Source organism: Culex quinquefasciatus, chromosome 3 (assembly GCF_015732765.1).
Source record: "Culex quinquefasciatus strain JHB chromosome 3, VPISU_Cqui_1.0_pri_paternal, whole genome shotgun sequence".
Lineage (NCBI taxonomy): Eukaryota > Metazoa > Arthropoda > Insecta > Diptera > Culicidae > Culex > Culex quinquefasciatus.
The window spans coordinates 39,004,586-39,014,392 of record NC_051863.1 but is presented as its reverse complement, the minus strand read 5'-3'; the positions used below and the strand labels follow the sequence as shown (position 1 = coordinate 39,014,392).

The following is a 9,807-nucleotide window of genomic DNA, read 5'->3' as shown; positions in this document are numbered from 1 at the left end:
GGTAGGCCGCACATTGTCCATATATCTTTTTTTCGAAAAAAGATTATTTGGTAACGCCTGAGCATCGTTTAAACTGGAGTGACTTGATTGTGTTTTGGAAAAAAATCAGGTTTAAATTGTGCAAATTGAATTGATAACATTAAATTGACAACAATTGGTAAGATTTACTTTTGATGTTTCAATTGGAAAAAAAAACTATTGTTTGTAATTTGCTGTATTTTTTGGTAACGATAGCCTGTTATAACACTGAAAAAATGAGAGTAATATTCATCAGGAAATGGTGACAGATTTTGTGTAAAAAAAGATTAATTTTACCTCATCAGTTTTTGATGTATATTAATCAGGTTCACATTTTTACGCATTTTTTTTGTAAGTTCACTCAAAAAAGCGGTAATATTCAACCTACCAAATTTTCAACATTTCGAAATTCAACTTTTTTCTGCGAAACTGTATACCAGGTCAAGGATTTACTTGTTAAGTTATGATTATAATATTCTATAAAAATGTACATTTTAGCTTAGGTAATAGGAAGTTCCAAGTCGAATACATTTTTTTATTATTGAATAAAGTCAATATTAGTTTCCACCTAAACAATTTATGCAGCATAAATCAGAGTTTTTTTTTCAAATTTACCAGAAACTTGTTCTACTGAAAATGCCTTCATATCTGAAGATTTTTTCCTAATTCTGTTCCAAAAACATTTAAAACTTACGAATTGGAAAACCATTTCAACTGTTCTTAGTATAAAATTGTCCATAGAATCCAATAATTTAGTTACTTTAAACACTTTCCTACCAAGTTCAATATAGTAAACATATTCTCCAGAGACAATAACGACACGTTTCGCCAAATAGGCAGAATATTTTAATTATCTAGTTGTTTTATTGGTCCAATCTTCAATCGCTGCTGGATTAACAATTAGAAATGTTTATAATAACTAAAATAAGACTATTTAATTTGTATGAAACCAAAAAGAGTTAAAATTTCACTATTTCTCATCCCGTTGTAACGTAACGGAGAAATTGATGTGGCAAATGAAAATTTCGACTAAAAAATTTGTTTTTCATAGTCACTACACAGCAAAAAATCCGATGGTAAGATCGCATGCAGAAGCATGCACATCACCTTCGTCAAAATAAACACTTAATATTACACACTGCATGTAGAATGTGTGGATCAATCGGACCGCGCACTGGACTCACTATCCAGAGGTCGCTGGTTCGAATCCCGCGGCGGGCGCTCTAAAATTCTTTGTGTAAATATGGGTATTCGGCGCCGTCGCTCCGTGCCATACTTTCATACACTTAGGAGCCCAGGGCGGCGAAGTCCTTGTAGATAAAAGGAAGACACTAGTGGTTGGTACTAGCAATGGTGGCCGACAGCTATAAAGTCAACTTCGTTTCGCATGTAGAATTTTTGCAAATACAAAAAAAGTTGCAACCCCTGGGATTCAAACCCAGCACCAACACTAAGGACTGACGCCTTAGCCCACTCGGCCATCAGACCGATGAAAAGTTATAAGGATAAACGCATATATAAGCTTGACATTTCGGTCAAGTAGGTTTCCCATACTGATGGGCTACATATTTTAGGGCGTAAAATTACATGAAATTGCATAAAATAATGCAATATTTATTTTACACCCAGCACTTTTACACGCAGCTGGATTACTACTTTTTTAGCTGTGTAGGTGAGTGTGGGGTAATTTGGACACCCTAAGGAAATTGCTCTGATACGGGTTGTATGGATATTTTAAAGGAATGTGGATGACACCAGAGGATAATAGAGACCATATTTGATGGAAAAATGTCATTCATTTCGATAAATTTTGATGAAAAACCCATTTTTATCGCAAAAGTTAAAAGGTGTCCAAATTACCCCCACATTTTTGTGTGGGGGTAATATGAACACCCCTATGGGGTAATTTGGACATGCCTTGTGGGGTAATTTGGACATACCTTGTGGGGTAATATGGACATACCTTGTGGGGTAATATGAACACCTTTTGTGGGGTAATTTGGACACATGTTTAAGAATAAGTTTAAAATTTGATTTTTTGAGCATGTTTTTTATCCTTCAACCTGGTTTTGTAATTGCTTTATATTTTGAAGTGTTGCTCACAATATTTCATCAAAGTTTTAAATAATGATTTTGTGATAGAACTATAATTCAATAGGAAGATAACAAATAGTTCAGTGTAGTATACATAATTTAATCATTAATACTGAAATGATTTAAACATTGATTCTGGATCAGGCACACTATACTTGTTTTTAGTGATTAAGGTATCGTTTATGTTTATATAAATCAATCTTTATATAGAATTTATTAGCCTAAAAATATCATTTTTTTTTTATTTTACATTCTGTAGCCCTTCAAATTTAAATATTATTGTAAACCAGCATAGAAATTAGAAATGTCAAAGAAATTAATTAAAAGCAATCAACATTAGAGTCTTGTTGAACGCCAAATGTAGAGTAATCAGATTTTCATCAATTCGAATATTGGAATAAATTTATCTAAATTAAAAAATAGGGGTTTTGTGAAAGTTCTCATTGCTCACATTCATTTTTGATTGTTTTGACTTATTAAATCCCTCTAAATTTACCTAAATCCCTTTAAAAACTCATCCAACCATGAAAGTTACTTTTTTGTTGCCTGACAGGTAGACTTTCAGGTATGTCCAAATTACCCCACAAGCCATGTCCAAATTACCCCCATAGCAAATTCTATCATAAATTGCGATTTTTGATGATAAAAATGGATAAAATGCACAATTTTTATACGTACATATCTCAGGCATCGTCCAAGCATCCCCCTTAAACAAAAAATGTCCACTTTTTTGCCATATAACTCCTGCAAAACCTTATTTCCTAACTTTCTAATATTAGAATTTAAGGCAGTGCCAACCGGCCTTTGGAAACTTTTACATATTATACTAAAACTACTTAACCTATTCCAACTTTTTTGGTTTGTCCATACTCCTAGGCCATTACTAGTACTAGCCTTATCACTTAAATTGCCGTTTTCACTTTATATCCGAAGAAAACGTGATTTTTAAAGGGGTGTCCAAATTACCCCCACTGTCCATATTACCCCAAACTCCCCTACTTGTAGAAAATTCAATTTCCTATCCAAATCTGTAATGATGTTTAAGTTTAGGAAAAACGAAGTTGACTTTATTATAGCTGTCGGCCACCATTGCTAGTTGATGAGTTGATTTACGGGTGCCACGATATCTCGAGATGGGATGGACCAAATTGGCTAAAATTCGGAGTGAAGACTCTCAAGACTTATCCCGTGTGCAGGACGGAGCCCGATTTTGAAATGTTGCTTTGTAAAAAAATACAAAAATCAAAAACTGACGATTGTTTATATGAAAAATACAAAAAATATTTTTATCTTTTTATAAAATGAGTTTTTTGAAAATTTGCTTTGATAATAGATGAAATATACATGCCCTGAAAACAAATTTTAAATAAAATTAAGTGTGTGCTCACACCAACCTTTGACTTTTTTGTCGATTTACTTGTATGTAACACCTTAAAGGTTTCTCTATTCAAGCATTTTTACAAAATATTGGGGTTTAAACAGAGAAATAAAGGGTGTCTCTACATTTTAAAACATTTTTCAACGCTTTTCTGGTTTTCCACAATGTGATTGAAAATTGTACTGTTTTGTCTAAGAATAAGGTAGGCACACGTTAACTTGTTAAACAATATTTTTTTCATCTGTTTCTTGCATTTTAACCTTGGAAAAGTACACTAATGCTTTTGAATCAAAATCTGGCAACCCTCCTCCAAGGATAAGTGTCGAGATAAAAGCCGTGATAACATTTGTCTCTCTCACTCTCGGTGAGGAATTTAAAGAGCACAGCACGCGTGAGAGAGCTTTTCCCTCCGACATTTTCCTCTCCCGAAACAGAGAGACAGTGAGAGCGAAAAGAGGCTCGTTGCAAAATCACCACACGTGTCCCGCACGAATACACACGCACACGTTTGTAAAGCTTTTCGAGCTCATCAAGTGGCAGCCAGTCCGTTTTTCCCGTCGGTGGACTCCGAGGTGTGGAGTTTGTGGAAAAACCAACTTTCAGTTTCGCGGTGGCACTCGCGGGAAAACAAGCACACCAGAGAGAGCGGGAAAAAGTTGGAGCACGGTTCGCGCAATTCGGGGAAATTCTTTGAGGAGGAGAAGAAGGAAATCATCACTGGACGCCCAGGATTTTCCAGGTTATTCCTTTTTTGCTTTCTGGTGGGGAAACTTCCGTGGAAAGTGTGTTTTATTGGGAAGAAGTCGTGGGAAAGCAATTTATTTTTTTTTTATTTTTTGTTGAGAAAAGTGTCTCCAGGTTTGGGTTTCTTGGAGTGTCCGGAAAAGTCCAAACCGTTGAAGGAAGGCGTGTACGGAATGTAAATTGATATCACAGATAAAGGTGGCAGGCTGGCTTGTGTGGGTGGCCTCTAGGGTGGAAATTTTCGGATGCTTGCCCACCTGGGGCAGTCAGTCAGTCTCGGTAGCGGCCAGGTAGGCTGACCAAGTGTAAGCGAGCATTTCCCAGGTGAAAAAGAAAATTAAAAGGTTGTAAAACGGCGAGCCGATATGGCAGCAAGGGAAAATCTGTCGTCAACTTAATTAGGGTGGTCCTGAGTGGGTGTGAAAGTGTGTAATCAGCAACTGTTCAACTGTGTCAACCAGTGAAAGATTAGTGAAACCGTTCAACCAAGTGGCAGGTTGGAGAGGAAAACACCCCCGGAAAAGCCAGGAAAAGTTACATTTTCCCGTGCAGAAGAAGCAAAAGGAAAATCAACGCCAATGTGTGTGCAGAATAGTCGCGTCGTCGTCGTCGAGGTGCTTCAATCAAGTGTGAGCTAGTGTGGGTGGCAGGATCTTCTTCTATTACAACACAAGCACACTCGTAAAACGAACCACCACCCCCTCACCAAGCATACACGTTTGCTCCACGTGTTTCGGGATGCTGTAGGGGAGCAGATTGGGAATTCCTCGTCTGCTTCGTAGCGTAGCGCATCAGTCAGGGTGCATCGACGACAAGGACGGTTACACGCGCCAGGGCCAGGACGTCATGGCCGCTAGGGAGGTGAACTAGAGAGCCCCCTCCCCCCGACATTCAACACCCCCTCCTCGTGTTCGGCGTCATCGTCATCGCTGTGAGCCGCCCGGGACCGACTGGAGATAAAATCAATGTAAGTTATCATTCGATGGAAGCATCGAGTCTACGTCATTAGCAAGCAATACGACTTGGGAGGAAGGAAGGTCGCCGTTATCGGATGGCAATTTATTGTGCCGGCAAGTTGCGCCTCGCAAATGGCTATTGAATAATGATGAGTTTGGTTGGGTGGAACGGTGTCACTTTTGCGAAAGGAAGATGAACAGGGAGTTTATTGGTTGGTTTTTTAGTATGAACTTTGAAGAAACAACAGCCTTATTTGGGAGAATTTGATAAGTTATAGGAATGCAGCATGCGACCATGTGATTTTCCAACAAAACACTAAACGACATTTGTTTAACATTGGTCTCTGACTACGAATCTAGCGTTCATTTTACGATTTATTTAGAGTATTTTAGCTCGACAATTAAATGTAGGACAACACATTTTTATTTTCTTGAATCCAAAGTAATTTTTTCTAAAGCCTTCAGATAATCGAGTCTGGGCTAAATTTTGTTATTTTTTGTAAGAAGCATGTTTTCCACATTTCCTTCTCAAGTTTTTAATGTAAAATCATATTTGCAATCGAAAAGTACTTTACAGATTTTTGGATAAAATGCACCGTTTTCAAGATATAATAACTTAAATTTTGATATTGACTGAAAAATTCTCGCCTTTCAATTTTTTTAAATAGTATCTGTATTCTATTCGAGAAGTTCAGAAAATTTCCAAAAATTAATTACTAACAGACATTGAAGGTTGGACCTATGGTTGCTGAAATACAGCAAATCAAAGAAAAAGAAAAAAGAAAATTGAAGATTTTTAGATTTTAAGCAAAAAAAAAAATTACAAGCCATGGTTTAAATATTTTAATGAAAAAAGTGTTTTAAAATGCATTTTACACCTGCCTAGTTGATTTGCAATCATAAGTTTTCAAAATATCAGAGTAAAAGTTTCCGAAGGCCGGTTGGCACTGCTTTAAGTTCTAATATTTTTGGGGTGAGAAATAAGGTTTTGCATGGATTAGGGGAACAGCATCTAATTCCAGCGTGCCTCTAATGTTGGCAGGTCAGAACTTTGAAATTCAATTAAAGCTAATTAAAAGCATTTTCAACTGAAATCGTGTGATAAATAGCTCAATAAGAAGTGAGAAAGCAAGTTTCTATCAAAAGTTTTGCAAAATTAAATGGAGTTAGGAGCGAGTACTTAACCTGCCAAACATACGAGAATTTTCCCTATATGGAAAAAAGTGGACAAATTTTGTTTGGAGGTTGGTTTGTCAATTTCTGAGATATGTAAGTAGAAATATTATGTATTTTATCCATTTTTATCATCAAAAATTGAAATTTTTGATAAAACATGCCATGGGGGAAACGGCTTGTAGGGTAATTTGGACATACACTCAACCCCCGGTGGTTGGTCACTTTTTCGTTTGACACTTTTTTAGTTTGTACCCCGTTGGTTATTCAAAGTTAAACTAAAAAGTGACGAACTGTCACTTTTTACATAGCGCTCACGCACACTTTCAAAACAAACGTTTGGTACTCAAGGCTCTTATGTTGATATCATAAAATCATTGTTTGAACCTTTGATAAAATATTGTGAGCGAAAAAAATACTTAAAAAAATAAACCAATTACTAAGCCATGTTCAAGAATAAAAATATGCTCAAAAAATCTAATGTTAAACTAGTTACGGATATTGCTTTCCTTATAATTGATCGACGTCACCAACATCATCAGCAAAACCGATAACAGTTATCCAAACTGCGAACAAAGCATAACTTTGTTTACCTCGCCGCGTTTAAAGCAAGTTGCTCGATTAATGCTCAGTAAGCAAAACCTCAGTACCTCATGCATGAGGCTCTGGGGGACTTTTCGATTACATTAAAATCAGAACGTTTTGGACAGTATAACTAACCACATCGGCGTTATTAATTTCGTGAAATCTCCCCTTCGATCATGGACGTTTTATAACTAACTTATTCTTCAACATGTGTCCAAATAATCTCACAAAAGGTGTCCATATTACCCCCCAAGGAATTACCAAATTACCCCATAGGGGAGTTCATATTACCCTCACAAAATAGTGTGGGGGTAATTTGGATACCTTTTAATTTTTGCGATAAAAATGGGGTTTTATCAAAATTTATCGAAATGAATGACATTTTTCCATCGAATATAATCTCTATTATCCTCTGGTGTCATCCACATCAATTTAAAATATCCATACAGCCTGTGGCAGAGCAATTTCCTTAGGGTGCCCAAATTACCCAACACTCCCTTATTTACGTACCTATTTTGTATGACAAACCGGTAAAATTGAATGGAGACTGTATGGAATACCTTCTGATTAAAATTTGCTTCTTTTAATATAGAGATGGTATGGACAAAGTTTCACCCAAATAAAACAAAAAAAAAACAATGTCGATTTGCGGGTACTATGAGTGGTATGTGTATGTGTGATTTGATTAATATTCAGTAGTGCTATGTTTTAAGGACAAAACATGTTATAACCCATACACGAGAAATGGATTAATGGACATAAGATAGCATCCAAGCTAGAGCTTTTTACTTGCGGATATAATTTTTTTTATTTTAGTGACATTTTTAGTACTCCAAATCGGTTTTTAATCTGGTTCCAGATCATAAACCCTGAAAACGAATTATTCGAGCCTTCCCTTCACCACAAACTTGAACGATTCCCGTTTCTGACGTTGTCGCCGCAAAATCTATCGTGCAGCCAACATTTCCAAAAACCAATCATAAAATTGCAATCCAATTGCTTTTGCTCATTCCGGAAGCACTTTTTCGAGTCCCATTTCCCCGGAAATCAGTCAATCCTGCAAAATAACTGTCGCGTCGCACATACGACGTCTGCTGACGTTTGGCACCAGGGAATTCGGGTTCGAATGTAATTTTGCCAGCCCAACCATGTGATTTTTCCATGGCGGCTGGGGTTGAGGTTAGGTTGTGGGGGGTGGGGGCGTAATGGCAATAAAATTCGTCACGCTGCACTTACGTGCCCATGCTGAGACCCTGCCGTGGGGATTTGGGGAGAGGGCTGTCAGTAAAAACCACAGCCACCGGAGTGATTTGTGAGGTGAATATTGACATTTTACGATAATTCACTGAACGAGCTGGTAATGTAGTTCTTTCTCTGAGGAGCAAGATGGATGTAGGTTGAGCGGAATAACAAGCCATTGATGGCTTTTTCATTCTACATGAGAGGCAAAATTCAATTTCGATTTATGTTCACCAACATAAGTGACGTTTTATGGCCTGGAAGAACATATTTTTCTAAATTACGTATAGCTTGAGTTCATAGCGTATAAAGTTCGGATATGAAGTTTGCGTTGAAAACCATGAGGAATATTTGAAATCTTTTGAATTCGTTTAATCTATTTCTTAAATTTGATAGCATTTCCAAAAATATACAATAATAAAAAAAACATAATTTTATTCATTTGTGGTTTATGAATGTTCCCTTCTCTGGATTTGAATATCAGAAGATTCAATCAACTGATAAGAAATTTTAGCAGGAGTCTTACATTACAAATTACAAAATACATGTTTATGAATCAATTCATAAACAAAATTTCATTTTGTTAAAATTTGTATGGTGCTTATTATTTTAAGACTCAACATCACTACAATATATTCAATACTTTTGTTGATTAGAGAGCTACCCAAGTACCTCCTGGTGCTCGAACTTCAAAGGCGTATTGTTCGCGAACAAATTGCGGACCTGTCAGGATGAGGAATACTTTTTGTTCGCAAAAGTTTTTCCCTACTTCGCGGAATTTCCACGAGAAAGTAATTGGAAATTGTTTCAAGGTCTTTCTTTAGGCCGTTTCGCCACAGTTTGTTTCATTTCTCAACGATGGTTCATTTTGAAAGCAAATATTCACAAGGTTTTTCAGAACAATGCGTTTTCCTAAATAAATTTGCCAAGGACGAGGTCGGTGGAGACTCCTGATACTTGAAATAATGGAATGTTTAAAAAATCGAAATTTATTTTTTTGAAGGCAACATAATTCAAACAAATATTTCAGCACCACCAGCATGCAATACGATCACGATTGGGCACGAAATTAAATTATGCACGCATGCAAGCTCCTTCGTTTGGCGATGCACACGTGTGTAGGCTGATGCGTGCCCGGCACACCGGATAAAGTTGGAACGTGACCCATAAACTGGGCCACGAGCCAGGCAAGCAAAACGAGAAACTTCCACCCATTTCCTGCTCAACACCAGCTGCTGCTCCTGAATGGTATTTCAGCGTCATCAGGAAATCGGTTGGAAATCACTTTCTGTCACGAAAGGCGTTGCAATACACGATACGCAACACCCGCACTCAACCGAGAAAAGGCTTGTGTGGGCAAAGAGTTCACTTCATCTAGTGTAGCCGTATTGGCAGTGTACCGACAGTAACGGTCGAAAGATGTTAATCCTAAAAATTGTTCTGAAGAATCAAAGGAAAGTTGCTGATTGCTCATTCCCTATGTTTAGATAACAATAAGTTTTTGCCTTCGCTAACTTAGCGGTGAATGTCACTAAATATGTTTACTAAAATTACTGTCACAGAATTTGTTTAAAGATATAAACATATTATTCTGGTTTTTTTTTTATTGCTGATGACAAA

General features: G+C 36.9%; 1 protein-coding gene across 1 annotated transcript in view; it reads left to right on the top strand.

The window, feature by feature from the left end:
• The first annotated feature begins 4,021 nt into the window (after positions 1–4,021).
• Positions 4,022–9,807, top strand: part of LOC6052602 (Kv channel-interacting protein 1) — an 86,231-nt gene continuing 80,445 nt past the window's right edge. Inside the window, exon 1 of the mRNA XM_038264824.1 lies at positions 4,022–5,201. The gene's annotated coding sequence lies outside the window, so the exon portion shown is untranslated. The remainder of the gene's footprint in view (positions 5,202–9,807) is intronic.